The sequence below is a fragment of the Lepidothrix coronata genome, unplaced genomic scaffold (genome assembly GCF_001604755.1).
Source record: "Lepidothrix coronata isolate B3197 unplaced genomic scaffold, Lepidothrix_coronata-1.0 Scaffold80, whole genome shotgun sequence".
Classification (NCBI taxonomy): domain Eukaryota; kingdom Metazoa; phylum Chordata; class Aves; order Passeriformes; family Pipridae; genus Lepidothrix; species Lepidothrix coronata.
In genome coordinates this window covers 679,745-692,081 of record NW_016690260.1, presented here as the reverse complement: position 1 = coordinate 692,081, position 12,337 = coordinate 679,745, and the positions used below count along the sequence as shown (strand labels likewise).

General features: G+C 37.5%; 1 long non-coding RNA gene across 1 annotated transcript in view; it reads left to right on the top strand.

Annotated features, from left to right (window-relative positions):
- LOC108499926 overlaps nt 1-10,217 on the top strand; it is a 37,126-nt gene extending 26,909 nt beyond the window's left edge. Inside the window, exon 4 of the long non-coding RNA XR_001875697.1 lies at nt 10,162-10,217. This is a non-coding gene — a long non-coding RNA (uncharacterized LOC108499926). The remainder of the gene's footprint in view (nt 1-10,161) is intronic.
- The last annotated feature ends 2,120 nt before the right edge of the window (nt 10,218-12,337 follow it).

The window sequence follows — 12,337 nt, the reverse complement described above, 5'->3', positions numbered from 1 at the left end:
TACTTTCTTTCCCCTGTGGAGCTGACCAGGGCAGAGATAGAGCAGCTTTGATGGGCTCCTGACATCCAGCCAGGATCAACCCACCACAACACTCACCACACCCACCAGGGTTAACCCACCACCACAACAACCAAAAAATGCCTATGTCTGTAAGCATTCAAAAGGATACCTGTGGATTACTGTCATCAATTATTCCTACTGCTTAACAAGAAAACAACAATAATGGATAACCTTATTTTAGAAATAATGAAGTTTGTCCTGTCTAATTTTGAGTTCTTTGACAGGTTGTGGGTTCAACCACTGAATCTGCTTTTTATATGGAGGATCTATGAAGGGAGAACTCGAGCAGAAAAGAGGAAAGACTAGCCTGCTTTCAGAAATAAAGATACAGTGGCAGAACACATAGACTTCACAGCAAAAATCTTCCATGTGTTCAAAATATTAAGCACCAACCTAAGGAGCCTAGGTTTTACATGGCTGTTAAGAATCAGTTTCAGTTATAGGAAAAATGGATCCCAAATTTAGATTTTATTTTTGGAACTCCTCAAATCTCCAAAAAAGGATAAAATATTTGCCAAATTTCAAACTACAAAGTCAACTCAGTCCTCATAGGAGCAATTATGCAATAGAAAAGGCTGCCAAGGACTGTTTTGTAACCAGTATCAGTGGAATATGCAAGACTCAACAAGATGCTTATCTGTCAGGGGTGTTGTAGGATTAGTGAAATTATGCTGTAGGATTTAGGTAGTCTTTGAAATCCTACGGATTGCAATTTTTCGTAACCTGGATGATTCTAGGAACACACTGAAAGAGCTGTTATGTAGTGGGATTAGCATTAAAAAGAAAATGTACATATTTTTCAAAATATTCTTAATATTTTTACTTTTATTTTTTCTTGCAAAAGAGGTTCATTTCTGCCAGCATAAATACATTTTGCATAGTGTCTGAGATTAAAAATGAAAAAGAGCATCAACATTATACACGTGTACAGAGCTTGATTATGATTAACCTTTCATAATGAGTGTGGCTGTTTTCATGCAACAACTCTTCAAAACCATTTTTCCATGAGAAGAGTAGGTGATCTGGAAACCATTTTGCTCAAAACAGAATAGTGCAGCATCTCATAAGGCATTTACTGAGAAACAAAATGTTTACGAAAACTTCTGTCCCCAGGATAGATCCTTCAGATAGGAAATTTCATCCTATATAGGACTCCATGTGTACCAAGGGTTTTTTATTGTCACATCCATGGTTATGATTCTTACAGGCCTGGTTGTTGCTTTTGGGCAGTGGATGTATGAGGGCCAGTGTCCCTTATTGAGAACACTGGCTTCAGTAGTGCAGTGCATTGTATTAACCTGTTATAGAACATGGGCCAAGGAGCTTTTAATTTCTGGGGCAGTAAGATAAACTTCCAAACCTAATAAATTTGTGGAATTGTGAGTCTTGAAAACATTCTAGAATCGTGGAATAATTTAGGTTAGAAGGGACTTTAGGCGTTCAAACCTGTGCTCAAAGCAGAATGAATGTCACAGATAGACCTTGTAGTGAAGAATGAAAGAGCACCAGAGAAGTTTAAGGCCAGTACTGCAGAGGAAACATGACCAATCCAAAATCCCCAGTGAGTCCTAAAAGGCAAAATGTTTTTTGTGGATGCTGAAGTGATGGATATTCCTCAAACATACTGAAAAATGTTGTCCATTTTTGTACTCACATAAACTAATAATGCTTAATTTTGCAGCTCCTTCCTGGAATTTAATTATTCCTCTGTTCACAATGCTATCTTATCCTTACCCTTCCAAATTTTTTTCAATCAATTTTTGTCTGACTTTCTTTGTTCAAAATTTATTAATAGATCCTCTGTAACTACTTCCAGTTTTGTCTTTTTTCAGAGGTCCTGTGTAGATTGTGGAAGTGTCAAGGAATGTCCTCCCATGACCACACATTCTTTCTCTTTGAGTCCAAATGAGTTTTGGAGTGAGCTGTCAAATATAGGTTGAATTACATGTGGAGGAACTGCTTTTTCTGTTGAAGGTATAATATCCCATGAAGGATAAATTAACTTTGAATTTGTCTCAATAATTAAAGATACTAATTTATAATTTTTTTCTGTTCCGAATTACTCTAGACTTTTGTGAGAGTGATATGACCGTAACTTATGTCATATATTTTGCCAAAGCATGCCAGATGAGAGTGTGGGTAACTCCTAATGATAGATGAACACCTCCAGAGAGCAAGTCAACTGGCCAAGACTGATAGTCTGCAATACAGGATTCCTCTGTTACAAACCATGTCCATCTTTACGTCACCCTGACCTGGCAAACCATCTTGACTATACATTGATCTTGTCAAAAACAGCCATTACAGAATTCTTTCTGAATAATTGTATGTGCCTAGATAGTTTTTGCAATTATATCTCCCTACACTCTTGGTTATGCCTAGTTGTTCACAATAGACACATTTCATATGCTTTTTTAATCCCAGTTGAAGAATAAACAGGCTCTAAGGGAGTAAATAATGTTGAAATTAAGAGTTTCCTGAAGTCACATTGCTTGCTAGTAGGTGTTTTAGCAAAAATGCTATAACCAGGGTTGGTCACAGCTAATTCTACCACTAGACTGAGGTATCACTGCTAAGGATATTCTCTTTACTCTGCTCTCTGCAGTTAGACACCTGTGGACCAGGATTACACAGGAAACCAATCAGCATGTCTAATGTATATCTGTGTCTCTTTGTGATAGCAGAAAGCTCCTGAGATGAAAGGCTACTTATTTCAGCACCTCAGTCAAATGCTGGTGTTCTGCAGGATGAATCAGGACCAGGGTCACCAAGACCTCTATCTGCGCAGAAGGTGGTGTTCAAAGTTGTGTTCTGATTGATGTACTTTTGTAGCCTCTAGGACACAACAAAACTTTCCAGGTTTCCTGGAAAATTATTACTGTGTAGTTTGAATATCACTGAAGCAGTGACTTCTGCCCTGCTTTCAATTTCCTCCTAGTGTGGACTACAAAATTCCATGAACTTTCAGTTCCACCTAAACTTTTAGCTGGTATGTGGCATCCCAAATGGGGCAAGTGGGTGCGTGTAAGGAGAATGAAAGTACGTGTTCTTATAGATAAGGAAATGCAGAGCAAAGAACCTGAGACACAGGAAGACAAAAGGAAATCAAGAAAGGTGATTTATGAGAGTAAAGAAGCAAAAGATAAAGGCAGTGCCCTGAAGTTGATTGCAGTTTTCCACAGATTTGCTGAATAGTGAGTTGTGGTGACTGAGTGACCTCATGAAACTTCTGTTCCTACTGTGGCTGTGTTGGAAGTTGAGGTAGCAATGTCTTTCCATTCCATACTGAAATCTGACAGAATTTGTAAGCTGGAAACCTGATTCAAAAAACACGATGGTCTAATCTGGTGTGAAGAATGAGTGACAGTCATCTGAGGATAGCATGGTGTAAGGTAGCAGTGAAGTACTACCTTCTGGGGAAGTATCTTGTGCGGAAATTTGTTGTCTTTTTGTATGAAATCCTTTTTTTTCCTTTGAGAGGATATACTTCAAAGTGATAGCCTTCAAAGACAACCCCTCTCCAAGCTTCTCACCTCCCCAGTAAATTGGGGTATGGCTTTCAGTGGTAGCACCAATGCAATTAAAAAACCTAGTCATAGTTATAATTCAATGACCTTCTGTGTATTTTCATCTTTGAGGCTCAAGAAGAGAGCATCTTCATTACAAAAACTGTGAGACTCATCTAAATTATCTATTGACCTTCTGGAACCAATCCAGAAGGTGATAGCCATTTGTTTCTGCACACAAAGGGTGGGTGAGAGACAGAAGCATGGCAGGAAATTGAACTTTCCTAGAGTGTAATGTACATTTATAGGAACCATTAGTTAAGTAGTTTCAGACGGGCCCATTTGCATCTGATGCATCTGACTGTGGTTAATTTATAGAAAGTAAATCCTTAAGTTAGTCAGGTAAATTCATCAGGGTAAATTTACCCACCCCCTCTTCACTTGTTGTAGTTTTCTCTCAGGTGGAAAACTTCCCTGTTGCAGCTAACCTCACCACTTACCCATGTGACATTTTCTTTATTTAGGTAGAGCCATTAATGTCAGACACCTCAGGTGAAATCCTGACCCATTGATATTAGTGGTGAAACTACTGTGGATTTCCATGAGGATTTCTTTCTTACAAAAGAAGCTTTCAGAGAAAAGCAAAATACATTTAAATTTCTGCTTGTGTTAGACTAATGTAAAAACTGTGACCATACCTAATTAGATCACATTATCCTTTACACTGTTTTCCTCTTATTTGACCTGTATTTAATTAAGGATTTACCATTTCTGCGTGCATCATTCTACACATGGAACTTAAAATTCCCATATCACCTTGAGCTTCTATTTTAATAAAAATAGAAATATTTCTTCTAATTTTAACCATTTCCTAATCTCTGATGCTGATTACAATAGACAGGTTTAACCTTTTAATTCTTATCTGTACCTTGTTAATCAAAATAGAAATCCCATGCAAAACAATTCTTGCCATGTTATGGTGAATAGATACTTTAAATTCTCCTCTTCTTCTTTCTGTCTATAAACCAATTATTTAGTCTTATAATTTTCTTTATCCAGTCTCAAAATTTTCCTTAGGGCAACTTATATTTAATACCATATGTACTAATCCGTCATGTGAAAAATTGTCAAAGGCGTTCTGAGAGTCTAGATGTCTGTTGCTGCTACAGTTCATGTCAATGGATATTTCCCTTAGAATTTTGAGGTTAATACGATGTTTTATTGTAATTTGGTTCGTAAATCCAGTCTGATCTAGTTTTATACATCTTTATGCAATTAATACATCTTTTATATCCTTACCACTTCTGCTACTGTCTTTTTTAGCCATTTTAAGGGGTGTTGAGGCCAAATTAATGCCACTCGAAGAACTCACATATTTGAGATCGTAGATCATAGAATATCCTGAGTTGGAGGGCATGCAGAAGGATCATTGATGTCCAACTCCTGGCCCTGCACAGGACCAAATCTCTGCGAGTTCTGGAGAACATTATTTTTGTCACTGTTTAGTTTTAGAGCATAGGTATATAACAGATACTGTGAAGCAGTATGCTGGGTAACATGTTAGCTTGAACCAAATTTAAACACTTTTTTTTTTGTTAGCTATATGATTTTTTTTTTATCCTTAGCCTGATATGTTCTTGCAGGGTCTATCCATGTGTATTTTAACATATACAAAAATCTATGATACCTACATGAAGACAAGTAAGAAAAAATGCCACTAGAAAGCAATAACAATTGCTTAGAGCTGGAGAGCAAATGGAATCAAAACGGCCTTGGCAGTTAAGGAGAGCTAGAAGATGACAAAATAGAAATGTAGCCAAAAGTAAGGGTAACTGTTATTGGTGCATCTGTATGGATGCTTTTTCTTGCTCAAAAATTTTAGATGCATGGGTGATTTTTTTTTCTTTTTTGGGGGGAGTAAGTTTTCTATAATCCAGCCATTCAACAGCCTCAAGACTCAAGACATCTGCCTTGGAGATGTACTCATGTTTTGACGAGCTTTAAAGCATCATGGGTTTTGACATAATGTTGAAATGAAATCTTTGATGCTTGACAGCTGCTGGCTGCATGGAACGCTCTTTTTTTATCCTTCCCCCCTGCCTTTTAGTATGATGTTTACTACACATTATAAGAATGTATGCCATTTTGAAGAACAGTTTTAATTCCCTTTATCCAAAAAGCTTTCTGTAAAAGTGATAAATTCATAGGAGTTAATGTCCTTTTCCTGAAGAATGCTGGCAATTTTAACAGCTGTATATGTATGTGTGTAAAAGCTCAGACTAGGGATAAAAGGCTGCATGAAATTTTGCACATGGTAGCAGAAAGATGCCATCAGATGTAGTACTGGAACTGACACTATCATCTTGGCATCCCTGACCAGTGCTCACTGTATATTAGAGAGGAGCTGCAGTTGTGAGGCTGTCAGCTTCCTAGAAACAACAGGAAATGTCCCACTGAAGCAGTTGCAAATGCTGTTACAGTGCTGCTAATGTGAGCTGTAAAGCCAGATGGTATGGCTCATGTGGCTCATGCACGTGGGTGAGCAGTACAGGAGCAGTACCATTGTCACAGAATTTCCATGGCCATGGAGACTTGAGGGAAGGAGTTTGGTCATGTAGCATTGGAGTGGGTAACTCATGTTGGCAGTAGTGGCTGCCTTCTCCAATCTGTAGTGATCACAGATCCAGTTATGACTGATGGTTCACACTGATGCTATGACAGCCCTTAGGCCAATTTCCGTGCAGCATTTTATTTTGTGTTTATTAAATGTGTCATCTCCCCAGCTGCTCTTCACCAGCAATAATCACTTTTCACTTGATCTAAATGAAAAGAATGGCGACCACTGCCTTTATGCAGCGGTGGTAGGAACAATAAGAAGCCAATGTCCAAGACTGTGGAAAAGCCAAAACTGCACTGAAACTGATGGGATATGAAATGTCAGAGGCAATGCTTGGGGTTCAGCTGGTTTACAGGTGTCCATGGATGAGACAGCAGTGAACAAAAAGGTAAATGAATAAAGAGAAGCAGACATGGCAACAGGGATCGTGGAGATGCTCACAGAGTTTAGATATACAGTACTTCATGGAAGGGCAGACTTACATTTCAAGATAATTATATTCACCTTTGGTACTTTTTTCCCCCATTTTGTTCAATAAAACAGGACTTCATACACATTCTTTCCTTCTCCAAACAGGAGCAAATGAGCAAGGACACAACTGCTTGCAAACTCTCAGACAAATGGGAAACCAACTTTCTTTAATTTAATCAAGGTTCAGTGTGTATGGGAGGCTTTCAAATGTGCCCAGGCCTCATCACTACTTTTGGGATCACTCCTGTGAGCTGCTGAAAACTTTGCCCCTAAGCCAGCAATATGATAAGATTGTGTGAGGGTTTTTAAGTGTGCAAATAGTCCTATGGCTTCCATGGGACCATTTACATGTTTAAATTAAATGTGCTGAAGTGCTTCACCACTGCAGAGACAGAATGCCTGATACCATGTAGGACTGAGTCCTTGGAAATCTAATTAATGTATTTCAGTGCCAAAAAGGGGATAAAGGTCTTTTGAAAGTCTGTCTGCTGAGTTAGGTGTCTAAATGTTGAATGCTGAATTTTCCTGAAAATCTAGCCTTTAAATATCAACCCTGATAATTTTTACTGATAACCAGTTTAACAGAAACACATGGTCAATATTTTTAATCCAATCCTACATGCCATTGCACATCCTAAGGTGAAGGATTTAATATGAACTAAACAGCATATTGGCTGCTGTAGTTTGTTTATTTTGTAGATTTAGACAAGCAAATGTAGGTCTGTTCCAAACAATGTAAATCTAATGTTTAATTAAATTTAAACACCACGCATTTTGGAAAATGAAACTGTCTTTGATTTTTAAAATAAGTCTTTCCAGTATGTCTCCAAATGAATTTGCAGTAGTAGTCAATGTGATTGATAGATTATGTCACACTTGTGCTCGTGCACATAGGGCCTCAGATCTGGTGCTAAACCAGTATTAACCTTTGCTCTACTTGTGTCTGGGAAACACTGTACTGCTAACTGCTATTTTATGAATGTGGCTAAAGCTGTATTTATCATGCAAGGTTTACTGGTTGTGTTATGCTTACAAATTTCCATAATTAAGACTAGAAATTCCATAGTTACAGCTGCAAATGAGAACCATTTTTTCAAGAGCTTATTTTGACTGTTGAATTTGCAAAAAGGGGATTTTTTTGGTGGTAAGGGGGCCAATACCACTTCAGGTACTCCAGGATTTCTATGGGTCTACCATAATTCTTTCCTACTTTTAACAAAGCTGCGGCAGTGAAAGTTTCAGTTTTAGGCCAGTCTGTTTTGTTTTAGTTTTCTTGAGATTCTAGATGCTACCTTGTAAAATGGCCACCCATTGTGGAGTTTCTTGGAAATGGAATATGAAACTGCATTTTACTTGACTATCCTTAATATGTACTTAAAATATAAGCAAGATGGAATAACTTTATGGTTGTTTTATATAAAAAATGAGGAAATCTTAGTATTATGCAGTAAAATCATGATTATAAGCAAACAGTTAAAGCAATTCTTATTTTTTCTTACATAAAAATTATTACCCCGTAATATAAAAGATATTTATGAGCTTTATTAATCAGCAACCTATGATTTGTGGTTTATGACAATCTTACAATCACAGAGGTTAACTCAGTGGCATAGGAATTTCTCTAATGCATCAGAAGCGGTTCAGGCTTGTATTTTTGCCACTAAGAAGTACCGTCATTGGTATTTTCTAGAAATTTTTCCTCTATGAGTGATAGTCAAAAATAAAAAAAGGAGAAGTGAAGTCTGGATAAATCTTTAACATGGCACAGAGTGCAGTTCAAGGTGTTACCAGGCTGAAGACATCAGGACCAATTCAAAGTTTGTGTCCTGTGGAAGGAAAAAAAATCCCCTACTGTAGTAATATTTAAATTCAAAAAAGGCAAACACATAAAACCCAAGAAAACTTCTTGAAAAGAAATTTAAAAGAGCAACCAACAGGGTAAAAATGATTGAAGACCCTACATTAGAGGCTCAGAGTGACAGTGTACCACCTGTCAAATGAAAAATTTAGAAAAGAACCTTTCCCTAAACCCACCTTGACCAGCAGTACAGCAACAAGATATGACCCAGAAGTGCAAATGACAGATCAGCAGGACAAGATGAATTACATCCCAGGATTCACAGTGCTGTTGCCAGAGTTCTAGAAGGACTTGAATATGGCAGTTTAAAATTATTAGTTACAGTGTGAAATTTACGTTCTAATCAGCCTGAGGCTGACAAATGGTCCTGATATCTTTAAACACTTCTTATCTTCTTATATGTTTTCTTGAAAAAATAATGATAAAAAAGGTAATTAAAAGCTTACCCAATGATTCAGTCTAGCAAACCATACATATCTCAAACACTACAGACATATGCACTATTGATTCTCTATTTAAAAACTGGCCATGTGAATTTAATTTAAAGGGCCTGAGGCCCTGCCGTGTTGCTGAATAAACATCCAACAGTAATAATATGTTTGCTATATGAGTACCAGTGCTAACTTAATTCCACTTTAGGATATCAAGAATCACAGACACCTTCTTCCCAATTAATTGATGTGTTTAATTTGTTTGCTCAAGTAACACAATACTTTGGATTATAATAGAGACCAAAAGGTCTCAAACCGCTCGTTCCCCAGAGCAAGGCAAGAAATGCCGAAGAGGCCTAAACATGTTGAATGCTCATCCTGAAAAACAGCTAGTTTTCTGCAATTTTTGACAACAATTTGCTGACATGAAAACTGACTATTATTTAGTTCTTTTGGAATGCTCTTGTACTGTGAATTCTTTAGTTTGCATGGAGGAAATATCTAATGGTAGCAGGCTGCTTATTTTGGACAATGTAAAATGACCTGCTGTAAGCATCTTAAATGAAATGCTGGCTGAATAATCACGAGATTAATTACAATTCTGAATAATTTTCTACTCTGCCTGCCATTTGGTAGCTAGCAGACATAGTGTTCATTGGTGACTGGTTTTGTGGTGCATGCATGTGCATCCTCTGAATATTAGTAAAGTAAACTTTCAAGGTGGGTACTCATTATCTTTCGGAAGTAATTTTAGTGGGTAAACTGATAAGTCCACCTCATCTGAATGGTATTATAAAATCTCAGGGTACTGGAACTGTTGAAATTGAACCTGTCTAATATTAAAGACTTCTACTTAGGATGAAGGCAACAGGTGCTAGGTCTTTCCCTTCCTGCTTCCATCTGACTAAGGTCAAAACTTTATATATATATGAGCTGTCTGATTTTTTTCTTCTTAAACAGAAGAATCTATAACTTCATAAAAACAACATAATGTAAAGTTTCATTGTCCCCAGGATACTTCAATATCAGTTTTCTAATTCTTAGTTGGGAGAGTCACCATCTTTAAATTAAACCAAATTCAGCAAAATGTAGTTGCTCCAGCTGACCATAATTTTGGTAAGATGCATCAGGAAACTAGAAGTTCTGCAACTTACTTTTCTTTGCTGTCTGTATTTCTTTGCTATTCTTTGATATCTACTTTCAATATTTCTGCTGTAGCTGGAGTAAACAGTAGATATGATGTAGAAGATAACTATCAGCTCCAGAGAGAAGCCATAATGGTGCAGATAATCCTCTCAGTAAGTAATGATTTCTTGAGATGATAATTTACGTGATGTTTGTGTGTGGCATGTGTATTTAACCAACTGAGCATTTACAGAGGATATATGCATTTTCCTTACAGGTGCTGAGGGTTTTTCCTTTCTGTTCTTTTGGAAGAATGCACTAGAATCTCCCTTTTCCCCGGATTTGGTACACTGAACATATTCATACTGCATTTCTATCAATATGAAGGCCTAAAGAATTCTTTGAAAATGTCTCATTCACTTTGGCCCTGAAGGTTTCTCTGAAAGTCATCAAGTGCACTGACTATCTGCATTACCCAGTTGCTTGTAAAAATTTAGTTCACTGTCATCTCTTCAATTCAGCAACCTAGAATGATGCAGCATAACTTTGAGAAACAGCAGCATTAAATTAGAGATGCAAGCTGCAGACTGTAATATTAAAAACGCGTTCTCCTACTGTGGCCTAATTTGCCTTTTTCTTTTTATGCTGATAATGTATCTGAATCCACACTGTGAGCAGTGTGTAATAAGTTTCTAGGCTTTTGGCATCTTTATGGGCAAACTGAATTCTTTGCAGCTTCAAACAGCAAATGAAATAAGATCGATGGAATTCATGTCTAGATGTGTGACATGGAAATGTGCCTAAACAAATGTAATTTTGCAGCAGGAGCACTTAAATTGTGTTGAGGCTAAAAAACCAGATCTTGCTTAACACATGAATTAATTAACTGCAAAACATTCTTTCTACCGTTGCTACACAAAATAAAGGGCTGGGGATTTGAGTCCTGTAATTCAGCATATAAAACTGCTGTCAGAACCTCTGGCTTAGGAAGCACTGAAACCACAGGATGCTGGAAGTGTAAGTAGGGAAAGGATCACAGCATGCTTGCCTTGCTTGTATACTTTTCCTTAGGCATCTGCTACTGACGGCTGTCAGAGCCGGGATATCCAACTAGATGGACCTCTGGTCTGACCCAGCATGGCCACGCTTGTGATAGGGGCATTTTTGACCTTCAGCCCCTTCCAGGACTCTATCACCACTGAGTATGAATGAAACTGTAACTGAAGTTAATTTTAAAACACTGTTATTCAGGTTTGGAGTCATTTCAAGGTATGTTGTGCTGTCCAAAAATATGAAAATCCGCTGGATATACAGTCCTACTCAGAAGAAGCAAATGTTCACATATTCTGAAAGGATTTGAAGTAAAAAAGAAGTTGTGACCTTCTGATTCAGCAACATGAGATACCTTGATGAGTGTTATACTTAACTCTCTATACCCTTCCAGTGTAGTCTGCTATGTGTGTGGTCAGTTTTACAGTAAGGATCTGGAAATAAACATATTTTCTCATTCTCCTAGTATGTTTGTTTTCTTTTTGGGTTTTGTTTGTTTGTTTGTTTTGTTTTGTTTTGCTTTTGTTTTTAATAGTACATTCTTTGTAGCAATATCCTGTGGCATTTGTGGTTGAAGCACTTAACACAAGGAGTCCCAAGTTTATTTGGGGTCTTTAGATGTTGCTGTATTGCTCACATCTCCAATGCTTTCAGCTGAGGTGGTAGAAGCTAGTTTTTCTGAGAGGATGTACAGTCTACATTAGATGCACCTCTCTTTCCACATCATAGACATTTATGTAAGGCTGTTAAGTGTAAGTTAGAGTTCTGATAGCAATGGAATAAATATTTTATTCTTTTTTTTAAATGATACACCCTCTTTTCTGAATCTCTGCTGTCAGGAAAGCAGGCTTGGCCCCGTATTATTGTCTCTTGGTGAGTGTACAAGAAGAGAGGCCTGAATTTGACACTGTCAAATTACCTTCCTCAGGCCCATGGTCAGGGAAACCGGCCTGGGAGGAACCAAGTGAATCCAGATGTGACCCCAATGGCCGTTCACATTACAGCGAGTTTAGTTTTAGACTGTATAGTGTTTGGACAGAAGTGAGATACGTTGGGCAGATGATGTCAAATAAAGGAACTCTTCGCTGTGAGCACATATTTTTATTCGTATTGACCTTTCAGATGTTTAAAACAATGTTGCAAGGGTGTGACTTCTTGAGCAATGACTGAGCTGTCCTTTTGATTAGTTCTGAGAAATACCAGCTATAATTAAAAATAT